Here is a 21912-nt window from a genome sequence, read left to right as displayed (position 1 = left end):
CCAGGCTACTCCTTGGAGGCAAGGATTCTGGGGCTTCGTCTGACATACTTTGGACATGTTGTAAGGAGAGACAGGTCTTTGGAGAGGGACATCATACTGGGTAGAGTAGAGGGACAGCGCAGGTGGGGAAGACCTTCTATGAGGTGGATTGATTCAGTGACTAGGGTAATCGGGATGGGTGTGTCAGAGGCAATGCAATAGGCACAGGATAGAGCAGGGTTTAGGGCTCTTGTACATAGGGTCGCTATGAGTCGCAAATGACTCGATGGCACATAACTACACCACCAACAACACCTGCCTCTCTTGCACCTTGCTTTTCAGCTTTAGTATCCTAGACATCGTCACCTTCTACAGTTCTAGCATGCTCTGAGAGATAGAAGGGTTCGTGGCTTTCTTCTTATGAGGAACCACAACAACTTTTTGGGTGGCCAGCCTAGTGTGAATCCCTGCGCAGTTCCCATGAGGCTCAAGAGAAGTCAATTTAGCATCCAAATATTTAGCAGTTTGGTCAGCCAGTTCACCTTTTACATGTGACATCAATGGATGATCAGGTGCACAAGATAGTTTATAAATTTTATATTTTTAATTTGAGGAAATTTCAGCTCCATCACCAAGCACATCATCCAAACTACATTTACTTTTAGTCCTTAAAACAGCCCCGCCCCCATCATCTGGCACTCTTTGAGGCAAGACGAGGGTACATCTTCCTATAGTCTTCTTCAATAACTTCATATTCAGTATTCTTATTTTCCACTGGCGCTCCGAGGTAGTTGTGGTCTCCCTTATGGATGGAATAGACCTTTAAAGGTTCCAGATGTTTTCTGTTCAGTCAAACCCCATTCAGACTCTGATGTCCATTGTTGTGCACTGGCCTTCAGCATCTTGCTTCAAAACACAGTGGTTTTGGAAAATGATCAAAGGGCAGCTTTTTAATAACATCTGGTATGTGAAACCGAATCCTCTCCCTATAGTCACCTTGCTCCCTCCCATCCTCCAGCTGTAGTCACTCAGCTGTCATCCCCAGCTACTGTAAGCACCAGGTCCAGACATGTGCACCAGCTCTGGCCACCGGTTCAGTTTCTCATGTCCAAAGAATCAGACTCCCCCATATCTCATTCAACCAGGGGCAGACCAGAGCGTGGACAGCAAGACCACTACCCGGGGTCCTATGGATCTTTCACTTCCTCGCAGTCACCATACCAAAAAAAATAAAAAAAGAAAAATGAACCATCCTTGAGTATCTGTTCTGAATTCCACTTAGTCATTATGAATTACTTTTTTTTTTAACATACTGCTATATTGTAGTAGTCAGGATTTTATCAAGGATATTTGCATCTGTGCTCTTGAGAGATGTTCACTTATCAATATCTCTTGTTTGGTAGTGGTTTTCTTTTTTGGTAATGTCTTTTCTCGGCTTTGATATTAGGACTCTACCTGCTTTATAGAATGACTCTGAGAGTGTCCCTTCTTTAATTTTTTTTCAAATTAAGTAAGATTGGTGATAGTTCATCTGAATATTTTATAGAATTCACCCATGAAGCCATCGGAGCTAAGACTTTTTGGGGGAAGGGAAGAATTTTATGACTTGCTCATTTTTTTCTTTTGAAATGGGTCTGTTCAAGCGTTATACATCTTTCTGTGACATTGTGGGTAGGATGTGGGTTTCAGAAAATTGTTCATTTCCTCTAGGTTTTCAAATTTGTATGAATAAGCTTTTCATACTATTCTGTTACTATCAAATTAATTTTGATGTTCTGATGCCATTTATTTCATTTCTTATTTGAGTTATTTGTGTCTTTCTTTTCTTTTGTTAAATTTGTCAGTGGCTTGTCTATTTTATTAATCCTTTTGAAGAAAGAGCTCCTTTTTTTCTATCCTGTTAATTTTAACTCTTGTCCTTATAATTTCCATTTTTCTAGAGTCTGTGGGATTAGCTTCTTGTTCTTTTTTCTATATGGTTGAAGTGTTGTTATTTTTGCTACTTTTTAAAAAACTGCCTATGTAAAAAGAGCAAAGGCGACGTGGGGATGGCCATATCTGACTTTTACTATCTTCACAAAGGAGAACTGTCATTGGCAACAACATCAACAACACAAAACCAACTCCCATGAGGTCAAACATATACCTCATGCTCCTGTATCTCTTTCTACTCATCCCAGCATCTGATGATAGCTCCACATATACTCATTCTAGAGAAGTTAAAAGGCTATAATTCTTCTTAGTAGCAGAATATCCTCAGGACAGTTCCTGAAATATGCTTACAGGCACCTCAACCTTGATGCTCATAGCTTTAGGCAAGTGTTATAAAGCTCTCAGTATTGCCAATTATGGCTCCTCCCTCCCCTGGTATTCCAGCAAACTTGGAAAAAAGGCTATTAGCTCTAGTTAGATGAAGTAACAGTGCTAAGGTCTGCTCCATCTTATATGTGGTCTCTGGTTCTCCACTGTGTCTGCTATGGCTGCTCCTACTATAGACCTTGGTCTGGCTGGGGTAAGAATCTCTGGTCCCAAAAGATACCCTGCATTCTCTTGCTTCTGCTGCTTTTGGGGATGATCCTCCAATCCTTCTGCTTGATCTGTTCAATTTAATAGCTAGACAAGCCAATCCCCTTACAGATAGGCTAACATGGCCTATTCAAATATTCTCACTCATCCACTTGGCAAAGTCTGTCAATGGCAAGGAAAGCTGTTTTGAGCAATAAACTCTTAACATCACATCCTATTGCTATGTTATTGTTAGGTGCCATTGAGTTAAGTATGACTCATAGCAATCCTGTGCACAAAAGATCTGAACCCTGTTCTGTCCTGCACCACCCTCACACGTCCTGACACACAAGGTCCCATTGCAGCAGCCACTGTATCAATCTACCTAGTTGAGGGTCTTCCTCTCCTTCACTGACCTTTCACTCTTCCCACCATCATGTCCATCCATCTCCAAGGGATAGCACCTCCTAGCAACATGTACAAAGTATGTGAGGTGAAGCTTCATCATTCTTGCCTCCAAACAGCACTCCGGCTGCACCCTCTCTGTTCTCTTGGCTGTCCATGGGATGTTCAGTGCTCTTCTCCAACACCACAGGTCAAAAGCATGAATTCTTTTTCTGTCATCCTTGTTCATTGTCCAGGTCTTGGATGCATAGCCAGTAATTAGAAAGACTATGGTCTGCATCAGACACACTTTAGTCCTAAAAATGACATCTGTACTCAATAATTTGAAAAGATCCACAACTGCAAATCTTCCCAGAGCAATAGATTGGAAGAGGTCCATATTTGTTCCCATTTCCAAGAAAGGTAATCAAACTAATGTGGAAATTATCGAACAATATCATTGACATAATACGCAAGCAAAATACTGCTGAAGATCATCCAAAAATGGCTGGAACAGTATATAGATAAAGAACTGTCAGGACTTCAGGCTGTATTTAGAAGAGGCTGTGGCACCAGGGATATCATTGCTAATGTCAGATGGATCCTGACTGAAAGTAAGGAATACCAGAAGAATGTCTATTTGTGCTTTATTGACTATGAAAAGACATTTGACTACATGGATCATGACAAGTTGTGACTGACATTGAGAAGAATGGGAATCCCAGAGCACTTGATTGTGCTCATGCAGAATCCATAAGGATGCTGTTGTGTGAGTGGAGCAGGGGATCACCACATAGTTTGGAATTGGGAAGGGAGTGTATCAGAATTTTATTCTCTCTCCATACCTGTTCAATTTATATACTAAGCAAATTATCCAAGAAGCTTGATTCTGGGAAGAAGAATGTGGAATCAGTATTGGAAGGTGATTCATCAATAACCTGCATTTTGCAGATGACACACCCTTACTTGCTGAAAGTGAGGAGGACTTGAAGCTCTTGTTACAGAGGATCAAGGAATGCAGCCTTCAATAAGTACTGTCTCAATATCAAGAAAACAAAGATTCTTACCACTGCACCAATAGACAGGGTCATGATGGATGGAAAGGAGATTGAAATTGTCAACAGCTTCATCTTGCTTGGATATTGCTATGAGCTGCCCCCTAAGGACTGCTTTAGTTTTATCCCAGAGTTTTTGATATATTGTATTTCACTTTCCTTTCTTTGGAGGAAATGTTTTCAAAGAAAATTTATTTGTATCATTAATTTAGATTATATTTTATTCATGTATACTGTGGCTTTCCCCCCTTCAATCATCTTATTAATGACTTCCTTTGTGAAAATGTGTAAGCCAGCTACTCCATGTATATGCCCCTTATGTAGCCAATTTCTGATTTGCTTATCCCTGTCAAAGCAGTACTATGAGGGAATAAACTCGTCTCTTTCTGTTGACGAATTCTCTCTTTAACTTGGAAACTTTGAGTCAAGGAAATTTATTTCATTTTTATTTCTTCTACAACTCCATAGTATTCAAGTAGAGTGTTGTTTACCTTCCACACAGGTTAGGTTTTTATCCTTTATCCTCTTGTGTTAATTTCTAGTTTATTACATTGTGGTCTGAGAAGATATATTAGTTCAATGTTTTTTTATTTGTTGAGGCTTGCATTGTCTTCTAATATATGATAAATTCTGAAGAATGTATCATGTGCTATTGAGAAGAAAGTAAATTTGTCTGTGTTGTTGTTGTTGCTGTGTACTGAGTTAGAACCAACACATAGCTGACTCTCTGGCAGGTTTTCAGAGGCAATTAATTGCACAGGAGGAGATTACCCACCCTTCTTCCACAAAGCAATCGGTGGATTAAAACTGTGTGCTTTGGGATTGCGGCATGGCTTCTTGCCATTAAACCTTATGTTTACAAGACTGAATTGGCTAATGGTATAGTTTAGTTCTTCAACATCTTTGTCAAATTTCTTTCAAGTTGACCTGTCTTTTGTTGAGAGTGGTGTGTTAAAGCATCCTACAACTATTGTAGTGCTGTCTATTTCTTTCTCAAGTCTGTTGTCCACTGCTTCATGTATTTTGCAGATCTATTATTTAGTGCATAAATAGATGTTAACCAAGGTTCTACCTACTTCATGTAGTGTGCCTTTGATCATTATATAGTAGCCTTCCTTATCTTTAATGATGATTTTAATTCTGAAGCCTATTTTTTTTCAATTTAAATAAGTTTTTTATTTTATACTGGTTTACCACACAGTCAAATGCCTTTGCATAGTCGATGAAGTACATTGACATTAGACATAGATAGACAAACACATAGACAGACATTACTCTGGTATTCCCTGATTTCAGCCAAGATCCGTCTGATAGTAGCTATAATATCTCCAGTGCCACAGCTTCTTCTAAATCAGCCTGGACATCTGGAAGTTCTCTGTTGATATGCTGTTCCAGTCATTTTTGGATAATCTTCAGCAGAATCTTGCTTGCATGTGATATCAATGATATTATTCAATAATTTCCACATTTTGTCATGTCACTTTTCTTTGGAATGGGAAAAAATATAGATTTCTTCTAGTCAGTTTGCCAGGTGGTTGTCCTCCGGATTTCTTGGCACAACTTAATTGAGCACATCCAGGGAAGCATCTTTTTGTTGAAATATGTCAACTGGTATGCTATCAATTCCTGGGGTCTTGTTTTCTATAAATTCCTTCAAAGCAGCTTGAACTTCTTCCTTCATCACCATGGGCTGTTGCTTCTATGTTGTTTCATGAAATTCTTCTGTGTCTGCCAATTCCTTTTGGTACAATGACTCTTTATACTCGTTCCATATTCTTTTAATGCTTCCTGGTTCATTTAATATTCTGCCAAAAAAATCCTCAAGTATTGCAACTCGAGGCTTGAATTTGTTCTTCAGTTTAGGAAATGCTGAGCAAGTTCAGCCCCTTTGATTTTCTGACTCTAGCTTCTTGCACATTTCATTGTAATACTTTTTCTTCTCACACAGCCCTTTGGAATCTTCTGTTCAAATCCTTAATATCGTGATTTCTTCTCTTTCCTTTGGCTTCTTGGCACTTTAGTGCAATATTCAGAGTTTCTTCTGATATCCATCTTGGTTTTTTCTTCCTCCTCTGTTTTGCAATAATATTTTACATTATTCCTGGATGATATTCTTTTTTAAAAATTTTAAAAATAATTTTAATGAACAGTTACAGAGATTTTGTATTTCCATTCATTTATTGCTGCACTTCTCTCTCGCCCAGCCCTCCCCACTCCAGTTTGAGCCTCTCTTTGAAAAGTAAATGAAACACTCCTCCCTGGTGCACAACCCCCCGCACCCCTCCCACCACCCCAAGTTCTGAAGCCTATTTTATCAGAGACTAGTATTGTCATTCTGCTTTCTCATAGATGTCATTTGCTTGGTATATTTATTCAACCCTTTGATTTTTTGTCTTTTTCCTCATTCCTTAGATGTGACTCTTGTAGGCAACATATTGATGATACATTTTGGTTTTTTACCATTCTTCTATTCTTTTTCTCTTAATTGGTACATTTAAGTCTGTAAAAAGAGCAAGGATCACATGTGGATGGCCATATATGATCTTTATTAACTTCACAAAGGGGAACTGTGCCTGGCCACAACATCAATAACACAAACCCAATTCCCATGAGGTCAGACGTGTCCCCAATGCTCCCACACCTCTTTCTACTCATTACAACACCAATCTTATTACATTACTGGGTCCAAAACCTGATGTGGTGTCTCACAGGTCACACAGAACCATACTGAGGAAGTTAAAAGGTTATCATTCAGGTTAGTTAACAGAATACAGTCAGGACAGCTTCTGGAATGTGTGTAAAGGTACTTTAGTCTTGAGCTTTGTGGCTTTCGACCAGTAATACAAAAAAGTTCTCAGTCCTGCCAGTCATGGCTCTTCCCTCCTCAGTCCCCCAACAAACTTGGGCTAAAAACTCTAGGCTCTAGTTTAATGGCATAGCAGTTCAAGGTTCACTTCATCTCATGTCAGGTCTCTGTTTCTCTACTTGGCTGCTATGGCTGTTTCTACTCAAAGGCCTGAGTCTGGCTGGCACAAGAATCTCTGGTGCCGAAGGACAAATTGCATTCTCTTGCTTCTTTTCTTGTGGTGAAGTCCCTCTTTTCTGCTGTGGGATATTATCAGCTTAATAGCAAGATTAGCCAGTCTCATAATGGTTGGTGAGTCTACCCAATCCCCTTGTGGATAGACTAACACTCTCTATTCACATATTTCTACCCATCTCCATTACAAAGTCAAATTCAATGGTTAGGAAAGCCATTTTGAACACTAGACCCTTAATATCATAAAGCCATTTACACTAAATGTGATTATTGACAAGTTAGGTTTTATCCTTGTCGTTTTGCTGTGTTCCTTTTTCTGTTGTTATATTGATCCATCCACTTTCCTTTACTATCTCTATGTAGGGTTCCTCCTTTAGGATTTTTTTGTAGAGTTAGTTTTAATGTATTTTTAAGTTCTTGATTTCTTTGCAAATGACTTAATTTCTCCTTCATATATTGACAAACAACTTTGCTATGTACAGTGTCCTTAGCTGACAGTTTTCTTTCAGCCTTCCATATATGCCATTCCATTGTCTTACTTGCATGGTTTCTGCTGAGAAGTCAGAGCGTAATCTAATTGGTTCTCTTTTGTAGGAGACTGTTTGCTTTTCTCATGGTTCTTTTAGTATTCTGTCCTTATTTTGATTTTGGAGAATTTGATTATGATATATTTTGATATTTCTCTTTTGAGATCTTGTCTGGAGTTGCTGAGCTTCTTGAATATGGATTTACTCATTTTTCATGATACATGGAAAGTTTTCTTCTAGTAAGCCTTCCATAATTTTGTCAGTGCTTTCTCTGCCTCCCTCATATTCTGGAATTCTGATCACATGTATGTTGTTTCATTTTATTTTATCCTACATGATTCTAAATTTTCTTTATTTTCATTTTCTCTTCTGCTTTTTTATCTTTCCCTCAGGTTGAAAAATTCTACCATTTAGGTCCTCAGATTCTGGTTTACATTTTTATAATTTCTGTTCCACCCCCACCCCAAGCATTGTGGTAGTTATACATTCTCTCTTTTTTTTTTTTTTTAAATTCTTGTACCTCATTATTAATGGTTTCAATTCCCCCCCCCCCACACTATTTATAGATTCTTCAATAGATGTCCACTTAACACCACATTATTTATTCTGGTTCTCTGTCTCAGATGCATTAATTTTAGTTCAGGATTTGAATCTTTCTTCTATAATTTGTAACTGCTTTAGTAGTTATTCATAAAACTCCATGTCAATATATTTCTTCTGCCTCCCTGCCTCTGAGGTATTAATTTGGTCTGCTTTTTAGGAGAAGATTTGTTTTTTCATAATGTTTGAACCTGCTTTCTCAACTTTATGTTGCTTTCTTGGTATGTGTGAGGCAGTTTTGGTTTTGTTTGCATAGGTGGTTGACACTTCCATATCTTTATGAAACTATTGATAAGTCACAAACTTTAGATGTTGCCCTGGGATCAATTTCCCAGTTGAAATCTTCACTGGTTATCTATGAATGCTCTGTGCCCTGTTTCTTGTGGGAAGCTGTCATCTAGCTATCTTGTGAGGGTCAGGCAAATGGGGTCTTTCACTTTGCTCAGCAGTGGTGGCCCTATTTCTTTTTCTTGTTCTATAGTTTGATGGAAGGAGAATGGTTGCATCAGGAATTGGCAAAGTCCCAGGAGTCCCAGCAATAAAACTTGGATTTCTCATGATATTTTACTCTGGGAATTGGCCCGGCAAAGTGGCAAAGTCCCAACAGTGTAGACCCCAAAGCTCAATAGATGCTAATGGCCAACCTTGCACTCATCTCCTCTTCTGTGCCTGGCCAGGAGGAAGCTACTTCCACCTGAGAGTAGACAAAGGGCCAGGGAAGAAATGTTGTCACTGAGTCACTGACAACTCATAGCAACCCTAAGAATGAAGTCCTGGACAATTCCTGTATAACTTTCGTCCTTTCTCCAGGTTCATAGGGTTTCCAGAGGCAAACTACTGTGGAAGTGGCCTGAGGACCTAATGAGATTTGAAGCTAGGCTCCAGGATCCCCAAAATACATTCCCTAAGTCTCAGCTAGTGCTAATAGTGGACAACTGTTTGGGTGGTAAGGAGGAAGGTGCTCTGCCTGAGCTGATAGAGGCCCAAGGGAAATTGCAAATCCCAAACAATGCAATCCCTAAATCTCTGTTGGTGCTAATGGCTGACCCATGCACTCATCTCCTCTTCTTCAGATAGTCAGGAGGGTGTCACTGAAACCTGACCAGACAAAGGCTCAGGGAAGATGCAAGGTCCCAATAGTTCAGTTCCTAAGTCTTAGCTGGGGCTAATGGGTTCATTTCCTGCAGCTCGTTGGGAGAGATATGTTCTTGCCTGAGCAGAGAAATGCCCAGGGAAGTGGCAAGGTCCAGACAGTGCAGTCCCTGAGTCTCTGTTGGTGGCATGACTTACTTGCACACTTCTCTTCTATGGTTGAGGAGGAGAGAGTAACTCCCACCTTTACTCTTTCCTGAGTCTGACTGGTCTGAACTCTACCATCTTCTAGAAAACAAAGCAAGGCTTATGGTTGCGGTAGGAGGGTTAAGGGTGGGAAGTAGAGCAAGAGGAAGTGCTTCATGGAAGGAAAGCGAAGCTCATGCATGGAAAACTGAACTTGTGGGTGGCCAAAGAGTTTTTTTAAGTTTGTTATTTTATATGTGGATGGCCAGTTCTGTTTCTTAGTGTGTCCTAATCTAACTACTGAGGAAGTAGTGATGACTACTATAAAGGCAATAAATCAAGTGTTTGTAGTGAGGAGTAACTTCTAATTAGCATTGGAAGGCAACAAAGAAATATGATATTATGAAGTAATTTTTTTAGTAGAAGGAACTTTAAGCACACATATCCTCATGTGGAAGAGTACTTAGCATGCAAATGACAGAAAATAAAGTCTAACGGGTGCAAGAGTGGTCAGTTAGAAGAAGAGCGGTGCTTGATAAGGTTGGAGAACAAGTGAAAGTTCAGAAGTGACAAGATCTTGTAGGCTGTAGTACTAAGATTAAATTTAAAGATAATTAAACTCATTTGTATGTTTCAGAGACGAGCAGCAGATTCACCTATGTTTTTTAAAAAATCAAACAGTGACTTTATAGGAATAGTAGAAATAGAGTAAAAGTAGAATTAGAAAGTAGTTCAAAAGATATGAGAATATTCTTACAAGAAAGGTTAATGCCAAAGAGCTATAATTGCTATGATGGAAAACAGATATTCTTTTGAAAATTAAATTGGTAAGACTTGCAGATGGATTAGATATGGATAGTGAAGCAGAAAAGGGAAGGATCAAGGATAAATCCCAGGGAAAACTCAAGCTTTTTTTTTTTGAAGTGATAACATTTCTCAAGTTCATTAATGTACATTCAGACATTCTAAGAGAAACCTACACAACACTTTTTGACATGTTTCTTATTGTTATTGTTGTTGTGTATTGTTAAGTTGTAACTGACCCATAGTTGACCCTTCGGTCGGTTTTCAGAGACAATTAATCACATGAAAGGAGATTGCCCATCTTCCATAGAGCAGCTAGGATTAGAATTGTATACCTTAAGGATTGCAGTGCAGTTTCTTGCACTAGGGAACCAAAGCACCTTTTTCTGTTATTGTTGTTATACTGTAGAGTCAGATTCAACCCACAACATATACTCTGGTGGGTTTTCAGAGGCAGTTAATCACATGGGAGGAAATTGTCCATCCTTCTCCCTTGAAATGTCTGGTGGCCTCAAACCATATGCCTTCAGGATTGCAGCACAGCTTCTTGTCACTAGGTCACAATAGCTCTCTAGTTTGTTATTAGAGCTCTTTATTACTCTTTTTCATTCTTTCTTAATAATTAATATTCTTTATGATTTCAATTTTAGATTGCACGTGACCCTCTTGATGCTTTGGTACTAAGTTATTTAGTGGAAAAAGCCCTAATTTCCAATGCAGTTCATTCCCCACCCTCTTTTCTAGTTCTCCATTTAACCGTTCATCTGCATATTCAACAAATGTCTACTAACATTCATTACGGTTGCCTCTATATAATGAGATCAACTAAACAAACAAGATTAATAATTTCAAAGTAGTTGTATCCTTGTGGTCCAAGCACAGTACAAAGTATTTTATGAAACTACTCTAATGATGGGAGCTCTGGTGGCTTAGTGGTAAGGTGTTGTGCTGCCAACTGAAAGGCATGTGGTTCAAATTCACTAGCTGCTTTGTAGAACAAAGATGAGGTAGTTTTCCCCATGTGATTTACAGCCTCTGAACTGCTGGAGGATCAGCTTTGAGTTGGTTCTAACTCTGCAGTAGTTAATAACAACAATCAGTCTAATTGAAGGAATCATGGATGGACAGGTAAAACAGCAGTAGCATTATTAATAGGGTAGTGAAAACATTTTGTAAAACAATTTTGGGAAAGAGATCTATAGTAAGAGTAACTCTTAGAACTACATTTCCTTCTACAAAAGGAAGTTGAAACATGCATACATAGAAAAGTTGATGTGAGGAAGTCAGATTATTCTACATGGAACTGAATAATTTTATCATACAACAATCATGAGTAGAACAAATGTAGGTGGGAATGGGTTAGACGTTTGTTCCTGATTAAATAAAATCAGTTAATGCAGGTAACACAGTTTCCTTAGTATAACCCTTTATTCCATTTTCTTTTTAATTCTTAATAACACTATACACTCAAATCTCAAATTCAAACTCACTGCCATTGACTTCGAATGAACTCATAGTTGACTCCCTTAAGAGCTTTGGGAGGCTCTACACAGCACAAGAGGAGATGGAATTTGCTTGGCTATCACCAGTGCTATACATGACTAATTTAATACTGAAAACAAGTCTGTAGCCTCCTCTTTAGCCTTGCTGTTAATTACTGTTGACTGCTTTTACGGGAATGTGTTTGACATGCAGGTTTGCTCTGTCCCTGGAGTGAGACTAGCCAGCCTGGGCTTAGGGTTTGAACCAGGAGGTGGCCTTAAGCCCAAAGGGCCGGAGGGCCACAGGGACAGAGCAAACCTGTACATCAACCACATTCTCGGAAAAGCAGTCGATTCCAAAAGCTTGCCATGATTCCTGCACTCCCACCACCATGCTCCTTCCTTCTGGCAAGGAGAGCTTCCCAAGAGCCTGGGAGCCTGAGAGGAGCCAGCCAAAACCAGGAACAACATGGCCGCTTCTTTCCCAGCTGCCTTGTCTTCCTGTCAAACATTCTTCTAGGTGATATAGCACTGGTCTGTGCATTGCTGTACATAGGAAACTCGTGGTTGCTGTGATGCTGAAGACTGTGACAGGATGTGCCAATCGTGGTAATGGGCACCCATGGTGGACAGTGTTGGCTGGAGCTTCCCGACTAAATCAAGCCTGGAAGCAGGAGCAGCATCCACTTCCGAAATGGCTTGCCTCTGGAAACTATGTACGAACAGTGCTCAGGCTGTTTGTTCATAGGGTTGCTATGAGTCGTCTACTACTTGACGGCATTAAGCAACAACAACTACTCAAAGTGACCTTATCAACAACAAATCTGTATTTTTCATTTGAGTAAAAATTTGGTAAAAGAGCCTTGTTTTCTTTTAGTATTTTTAGAAATTCGAAATAATTTAGGCTGTTAAACAGAAGACTTTTTATCTAGGTATGACTTTTGAAAAGAAGTATTAAGGTAAAATTGAAGAGTTCTCATTAAGAAATGGTAGGGCATTGTTCAGACATCTCTTTTAAAAGATAAAGCTTATGAAACTTTACCTATCTTCCATAATCAGCCCTCCTTGTGATAATTCACAGCCACTGTGCCTGCAAATTGCAGAGGTGAGATCAGTCTATTGGGTTGTCTGGTTGAGTGATTCATTCAGGTTTGATAAGAGAGCCGTGCTACATACCAATAAATTAACTCAAAATCTCTCAAGCCATGACTGCCTCTGCACTGTGGGTTGCATTTACATCCCATTAGTGGTCACAGATCACATTCCTAGGGAATGAAAAAATAAATCTGTCCAATTAACAAATCCTATTCCCACCATAAATTCTTCTTTATTTGTAAGAATTTAGAAGATTAACACAGTGTTCAGCAATTGAAGGTACTTTATTTATTCTAAATTAAGAATAAAAAATGAGTAGAGAGATGAGAGCTGTGAGAAATGTAATATTTATGTAACACAATTAATTTGGAAAAGCTATTGCGTTTATAATCTAGAAGAGTATATTCTTTTCAGGAGAGTGAAAATGGAATAAAACACTCAGTGTTACTTGGAAACTTTCTAAACACATATTTTATTTATTGCTAGAATATATTTTAAAAATCAATAGAAATTTTAAGGGGCTCAAAAGAGAGCCTTTATACTTACTATAATGAAAGTTCTAGAAGCTGTCAGAAATCACATTGAGATGTATATCTGATAGCTTCCATTTGATCTCTCATTCACTTTCCATCCTGTATCACTTAGCTAATTGATAGGAGACAGATGTGTGTGAACTATAGGGATCCTTTTGATATCTGGTAGTCAATAGGTGGTGGTGCAAAGACAGGCAGACAAGGTTAAGATGGAGAACAATTGTCTCATTTTAGTCTTGCAGCTATCCTCTCCATTTAACAGATAAAAATGGAATAAAGACATCATATATTCTTGCTTAATATCACAAAAATATCGGTAAGTTAAACCTTAGTTTAGAGATTCTGACTCAAATTTCACAATTTGAAAGAAAAGAAAAACAACAAATACACATGTTTACTATTTTAAGTAGGATGGCAAAGTGCCAAGGCAGAAAAAAAAATGTTTTCATGTTTACAAAATGTAGAGATCATGATTAAGATATTGAAGCATTCTTCTTAGCAAAGGTAGTAAAATCTCAGGGTAGCCATTGTAGATATAAAAAAGATTGGGGGCACTGAGACTGTAGAGGAACTTGGAATGCTCAGCAAAGGAATTTGTCGTTTATCCCTAAGCTATCTGTACCTTTTAAAAGTGTTTGATCAAGATTGAGAGTGACAGAGATGAGTAATGAGTTGAGGTTTATTAAAATTAATTTGGCAGCACTATATAGAATAGGTTGGAGGTTTTTAAAAAAAGAAATGGAGCCAGGAAGATTAGTTAGAAAACTTGACAAGGGAGAAGCAATGAAAATTAGAAATAACGTAGTAGCAAAGAGAATGAGTAAAGAAAAATATGTATAGGGATAGAAATTAAAATTCAATGGCTAATTTTAGAAAGTAGAACAATAAGTTACAGATACCTGAAACTTTGATTGAGTTATTGTTATGGCAAGATAGTGTTTCCAACAGTAGGAAAGGGAGACTTAGCAAGGATAATTTGCTTAACAGAAAGTGAAACAGAGAAGATTATAAGCTTAACTCTGGAAATGTTGATTTTGAAACTTGAAAATATGTACGTGAAGCTTAAAAATCAAACTGTTGGAGCCATCTCTAAGATTGAGTAGATTAGTCTTGTTTCTGCCTGAAAGAAGCAGGAGCATGGTGAGTTTGAGCATTGCTAAGCTATAGTGTTCTGGGTGTTTAATTGAATTGGGAGAGTTATTATGAAAAACTTATCTAATGGTACTGAACAGCAACGATGTCATTCTGGAGCCTAAGGTGCATTTTATCCAGGTCATGGTCTTTGCAATTACCTGCTGTGCATCCAAGAACTGAACAGTAGTTAAGGGTGATAGAAGAAGGATCGATGCCTTTGAGTTGTGGTGCTGGAGAAAAGTGTTAAACATACCATGGATTGCCAGGAGAACAAACAGGTCTGTCCTGTAGAGAGTAAAGCCAAACTGTCCCCTGGAGGCAAGGATTTTGAAGCTCTGTCTTACATACTTTGGGCATGCAGCGAGGAGGGACAAGACCTTTGAGAGGGACATCATGCTTGAAGAACAGTGGAGAAGAGGAAGACCCAGGATGAGATGGATTGACTCAGTGGAGAAATGGCATTAGATCGGTTGGAGACTATGAGACTGGCTCAGTATAGGGCAGGTTTAAGAGCAAATGTCCATGGGGTCTAGTTATAGGTGACTAGATGGCCAATAGCAACAACAATAACAACAGCAGTATGGTAAAGTTGAAATGGAATATAGTGCTTAGTGACAAGTCCACTGACAAAATTAAAAACAGAACATTTGGAGCCTAGAAGAAGAGGAAAAAAAAAGATGATACATAGTGTTATGAAAAAGTAAAGTTTGAAGAACTACTCAGGAATAGGCTATAATTAGTAAGCAAATAAAAAAATTTCCTTTTTATGTTGCATCTCATAACTATGGTAGAAAATGGTAAAGTTGTTCGAAAGACCTTAGTGAATGAGGATAATGGTGAGAAGATACCTAGAGGACAACTATGTTTGCTTACAGATTGTAATGGAGGAGGAGGAGCTGTTTTTAAAAACTGTAATAGGAGTAGACCAGGTACAAATCCAACTAAGGGAATGAAGCACTTAAAAGAGTTAAATTCTCACATTTCAGAAATGCCCAAGATACAGGTTATTCAAGGTTGTTGTTGTTGTTGTTGTTACATGCCTTCCAGTCCTGTGTGACTCAGAGCGCGACCCTATTTACAACAGCCCTAAACTGTGCTCTATCCTCTGCCAATCACATTGCCTCTGACACACCCATCCCGATTACCCCAGTCACTGAATCAATCCACCTCATAGAGGGTCTTCCCCTCCTGCCCTGTCCCTCCCCCCTCCCAAGCAGGATGTCCCTCTCCAAGGACCTGTCTCTAATTACAACATGTCCAAAGTATGTCAGATGAAGCACCAGAATTCTTGCCTCCAAGGAGTTGCCTGGTTTAACCCTCTCCAGGATGAATCTTTTGTTTTCTTGGCAGTCCATGGTACATTCAATACTCTTCTCCAGCACGAAAGCTCAAAGGCATCAATTCTCCTTCTATCCTCCCTAGTCATTGTCCAACTCTCTGATGCATAACAAGTGATTGCAAAGATCATGGCCTGTGTCAGGCACACCTTAATCTCCAGAGAGACACCATTGCTCTTGAGTACTTTAGAGAGGTCCCTAACAGCAGACTTACCCACTGCAATATGTTTTTTGATTTCCTGGCTGCTGGTACCAAGAGTATTGACTGTGGAGCCGAGCAAACTGAAGCTGTGAACAATCTCAATCTCTTCGTCATCCATCCTGATGCTACCAATTGCTCCAGTGGTGAGAATCTTTGTCTTCTTGACATTGAGCCTCAGTCCATACTGAAGGCTGCAGTCCTTGACCCTCTGCTGCAAGTGCATGAGGTCCTCCTCAGTTTCAGCAAGCAGCGTTGTGTCATCTGCATAATGCAGATTGTTAATAGATCTTCTACCAATCCTAACTCCAAACTTCTCCTCATAGAGCCCAGCCTCTCGGATAATCTGCTCTGCATAAAGGTTGAAAAGGTATGGAGATAGGACACATCCCTGGTGTACAACCTTCCCAATTTTGAACCATGCAGTGTTACCCTGCTCTGTTCTGACAACTGCCTCTTGGTCCAAGTATAGGTTTCGCATTAGCACGATTAAATGTTCTGGGATTCCCATTCTTCTCAGAGTCAGCCACAGTTTGTTATGATCCACACAGTCAAACGCCTTTGCATAATCAATGAAACACAGATAGACATTCTTCTGGTATTCCCTGCTTTCAGCTAAGATCCCTGTAACATCAGCTACAATATCCCTAGTACCACGACCCCTACTAAACCCAGCCTGAACTTCTGGCAGTCGTTTTTGGATAATCTTCAGTAGACTCTTGCTTGCATGTGAAATCAGTGAGATTGTTCTGTAGTTCCCACACTCAGTTGGGTCACCCTTCTTTGGAATGGGAACAAATATAGACCTCTTCCAGTCAGTTGGCCAAGTGGTTGTTCTCCAGATTTCTTGGCACAACTTGGTGAGCATGTCCAGGGCAGCATCTGTTGGCTGAAATATGTCAATTGGTATACTATCTATTCCTGCGGCCTTAGTTTTTGCTATTTCCTTCAAAGCAGCTTGAACTTCTTCCTTCATCACCATAGGCTCTTGCTCAAATGTTATTTCATTAAATTCTTCTGTATCTGCCAATTCCTTTCTATACAATGACTCAGTATATTCCTTCCATCTTCTTTTAATACCTCCTGGATCATTTAATATTCTGCCTAAAGCATCCTTGATTATAGCAATTCGAGGTTTGAGTTTGTAGGTTGTAGAAATTAACAACTGTATCAAACTGTGGAGAACTGGTGGCATAGTCTGTAGGATGTTGTGCTACTAACCAAAAGATGGCGCTTTGTTGGTTCAAATCCACCAGCATCTCCATGGGAGAAAGGTGGGAAATAGCCTTCCAAGCTTTTCACGACCTCACAAAAACTTGAAGAGTCAGCTATGAGTTGGTTCCAATTTCAGAGCAATGGATTAAGTTGAGGTGAGGTTTTAATTATATGATTGAACTGTAAGTTAAAACACAAATCTAACTGTATGAAACAGTATAAAGGACATATGCTTTAAACTTTGTCAGAATTGAATTGGAATCCCAATTTTGTCACTTACCAGTTCCATTAATTTAACCAAGTTACTTTAGAATATTCTTAGCATCTTAAACTGTAAAACCCAGTAATTCTCAGTTGTATATATCTTACAAAGATGAGATGAAGCAGAAGAAATTGCTTGGTAGAATGCCTAGAACACAGAAAACTCTTAATTAAATCCACTCTTTTAAGAAAATGACTGTGGGAAGGAATTAGAACAAATTAAGAATAATTTTGATATGTTTGGTTGTGAAAAACCTCAAGAAATTTCTAGATACAATTCTTTAACAGAGTAGGAACAGTATCTTTGCTGATAGAGAAGAGGAGCTAAAACAAGAGAAAATGAGGAGCCAAACCCAAAGGAAGGCAATTAAAGATGGAGAGTCTGGAAGACAGCAGATTCTAGAATCTAGGAATTTTAGTCTTTAATAATAAAGAAAAAAGGAACAGGCATATCTTTGGAGACCATCTGAAAGGAAAATAAAAGAAAAATATTTTTAGGTGCAGAAGAAGAGAGGTATTGGATCTCTTGCTGAAAATATCTTTCTTACAGAAAAATCATTTAAATGTAAAGGAAGAATCAAGCCTAAATAGGAAAAATTTGAGAGAACATTGTAAAGGAAATAGAAAGAACAAATTGATTGCTTTCCAGAAATGAGAGGCTGGTGACAGAAATGGAATAGAGAGACATTTCACTAGATTTTAGGATGAAGCAGATTGTTGTTGTTGTTGTTATGTGCCCTCGAGTCTTTTGTGACTCAGCGCGACCCTATTTACAACAGCCTTAAACCCTGCTCTATCCTGTGCCAATCACATTGCCTCTGACACACCCATCCCGTTTACCCCAGTCACTGAATCAATCCACCTCATAGAGGGTCTTCCCCTCCTGCGCTGTCCCTCCACCCTCCCAAGCACGGTGTCCCTCTCCCAGGACCTGTCTCTTCTTACAACATGTCCAAAGTGTTTCAGATGAAGTCCCAGAATCCTTGACTCCACGGAGTAGCCTGGTTTAACCCTCTCCAGGATGAATCTGTTTGTTTTCTTGGCAGTCCATGGTACATTCAATACTCCTCTCCAGCATCACAGCTCAGAGGCATCAATTCTCCTTCTATCCTCCCTAGTCATTGTCCAACTCTCTGAGGCATAACATGTAGGAAATAGTGGTAAGTGATAAGAAGCTGTTGGAATTCTCCAAGCAAAGGGCTAGAATCTAAAATGTATGCCGTGGTATATACAGATTGATGAGAAAGCTAAAATCTCATTGTTATTGAGTTGGAATTTACTCATAGCTGACTCTCCACTGGGTTTCCAAAGCTTTTAATCAAAGGAGAGGAGATTGCCCAACTTTCTGACATCAAGTTGCTGATGAATCTAAAACCTCCAGAAAAGTGCTGCTTTTAAATTAGCAGTGTGACTCCTTACAAAGTATGCCATGAAATCTCAGATTGATGAAAATTGATATAAATTAATAGCATTGCCAAAGCTTATTATTTAATGCCTGAATGATAAAGACTTGGAAGTACTTCATATACTTATTGACTAAAATTTAATTAACGATGTTATATTTGTTACCTACTGTGGCAAACAAATTAACAAATAAATTATTACACACACACACACACACACACACACAGAATTTTGAAGACTACAGGTTAGAGTTTAGAATGCCAGTGATAGGGAAAGGGTTTCTGTCTGTGGGATATGCTGTAGGGCCCCGGTCTCAGCCCACTATCTGTGGATGCTGTGTTCCTGGGAGATCTCCATGTGTCTTGCAATCAGTCTTTCTTTGGATCTATGTGGTTTCCAACACAGGATCTTGGGTCCAAAAGATATGCCTTGCTGCTGATTCTTATTCTTTCTTTCTTCTTTTGTTGATTTGCTTACAAAATTTGTACACATTGTTTTTCATACTATCCTTAGGTTCTTCTGTTTTTTGGTTTTTTGATATTTTTTTTTCCCTTACAAGGGAAAGAGAGCATGTAGTTTCCACTACCAAATACTGTGTAGTGGAGTTTCCGACATGTGGGGAAATCACAGGGGTCAGCATATCCGGAATGCAATAGATAAGCCTTGCCCTGGGAAGCCATCTTTGTAATCATGGTGCCTCCCCTGCCAGGTAAGCTCTTTATCTTTTATTATAAACAGTTATGCATAGACACTCCATGTGCATCTAATTTGAGTTGTCACTTGGTAAAAGATGCTATTGTATTCAAAATTCTCACACTCATTGCTATTGAGTCATTCCTGACTCATAGCTGACCTTTAGTAAGTCACCATGGCTGTAAATAGCACAGCAAGAGATTGTCTCTCTCTTTCCCATGTTGCTGCTGGTGATTCAAAGCTCCAGAAAGTCACCATCTTTGGGTTAACAGCAAGGGTCACTATAACTATACCACCAGAGCTCCTAAGGGTGTTACATCCTCACTTAATCCTTTAAACAATCGACTGGTTAATCTCATCAGATCATGTCATGGAGTCTGCTTAACACTTCCAATTACATCACTACATAACCACCAAATACTGAGAATCATGGCTCAGCCAAATTCACACATATTTGGCAGGAGGAGGGATGGAGTTGGAGGTGATGCTATTCAATCCATAATAGGTAGGACTTTATGAAACTTTCATAAAATGTCTGAAGTGGCCAATAGGAACTCTATTTGTATTATTATACCCCAAACTAAGTGGTATGTACAAAGGAATAATAATCTCTTCTATGCTCATGCTATTTATTTCCTGTGAAAGAACACCACAAGGTCAGCTATGGGTTGGTTGTAACTCAATGGCAAAACACAACGACAGTAACATATTATGATAAAGGTTCAAACAAGACAAACTTAGAATATAGAGCCAGGGCACATTCCAGATTATCAGAAACTCAATTTGACATAAAGAAGGATTGAAGGATGTTCAATGCCTTAGGAGTATTTAATTGAGTAGAATATGTTATGGTCATTCAAATAGTCTCATAGGAAAAATCTTTGATGAGAATCTCATAAACTTAAAACAATTATTTTTTTGGTAACTTTGATTTTATTAAACTCACTGGAAGCCAATTCTATTCAATTGTAATAGGGGGGGGAAGTACAGATTCTTATCAGAATAGTAGGAGGGAATGCCAATTATAGAATGGAACCACTGTCTTGGAGTAGGGGGTCACAACATGAATATTGTGAATCTACAGTGGGATACATAGTTCCTGAGGGAGTCTGGTGGCCTAATGAGTAAGAACCTGTGTTGCCAATCCTACAACACACAGTTGGAATCCACCAACTGCTCCATGGGAGAAAAATAGAAAATCTTCAACTATGTGAAATATTGTCTTGGGGGGAAAAACCAAAAAACCCACTAGGGCCAGCTGTGAGTTGGTTCCCAATAGATGATACATAACAAAAACAACAACAACAAGGATGTAGCAGAGACTGATGTTTTTTAAAAAAAATCTTAGCACTTACTGTTGTTATATGCTCTCAATTTAGAACCTGCGCATAGCTGACCCTCCAGCACATTTTCAGATTCTATAAATCACACTGGAACAGATTGCCCATTTTTCTCCCATAAAGCAGCTGGTGAATTCAAACCACATGCCTTTGGGTTGATAAAGAGCTTCTACCACTAGGCCATCAGATATCCCTAAAAACTGGTCAGTCAGCTAAACTTAGTACACTTAATACATTCATTATTTGTATCTGTGTTCAATTATGTAATTACTGAATATCCATTATGTGTGTGACGTGCATTTATGGATTGGATTGTGGGAATAGGCAAGGTTCCCATTGTGATGGGGCACACCTTCCAGTTAGTGTGATTATACATGTATATATTATGGGTTTAGAGAACACAAAAATATTCTTTAAAACTTGATTTTCTGGTATATCACACTGCTTATCAAGATCTGAAACATTTTGTGTTTATGCCTGAGCATGTATGTTTATGAATATATATATTCATAATAAGAGTATAGGTATAGGGTGTATGTATGTACTTGAATGTGTGTAAGTAGGTGTAATAAAAGTGACAGAATTCTTAACTGTTTCTATTCCAAGCTTTGCCACTTTATACACACACACACACACACACACACACACACACACACAGTAATTACAAGTAATATTGACAAGGATAGGTATGGTACAATGAGTCATAAATTAAATAGATTTTTATTTTGTTCCATAATTTTTAAGAGTTTATTTTGTAAAAAAAAAAATGCAAGTAAATGGAAATCCTTGACAACAACAACAACAAAAAAAGAGTTTATTTTGTCTGTTGCCCATCAAGGGGGGGGGGGAACCCAGACAAACTAATATTAAAGCACTGAGATAGTAGTTCAAGATAATTGTGAGCTAGACACTCTTTTATGCTAATTATGAGGGATTGGCAAATTGCTAAAATCTTTCCAGAAAACAATTTGACAATATGTACTAAGGACATTAATATGGTCATCATCTTTCAACCCATGATTTTCGGAAATCCATTTTAATGTAAATA

General features: G+C 38.7%; 1 pseudogene; it reads right to left on the bottom strand.

Moving 5' to 3' along the window:
- The window catches only part of LOC102862268, a 21631-nt pseudogene extending 2120 nt beyond the window's left edge, over positions 1-19511 (bottom strand).
- Positions 19512-21912: the final 2401 nt, after the last annotated feature.

This window comes from Elephantulus edwardii, unplaced genomic scaffold, assembly GCF_000299155.1.
Source record: "Elephantulus edwardii isolate Elephantulus edwardi_28Jun2011 unplaced genomic scaffold, EleEdw1.0 scaffold00067, whole genome shotgun sequence".
Lineage (NCBI taxonomy): Eukaryota > Metazoa > Chordata > Mammalia > Macroscelidea > Macroscelididae > Elephantulus > Elephantulus edwardii.
This window is presented reverse-complemented; position numbering and strand designations above follow the sequence as displayed.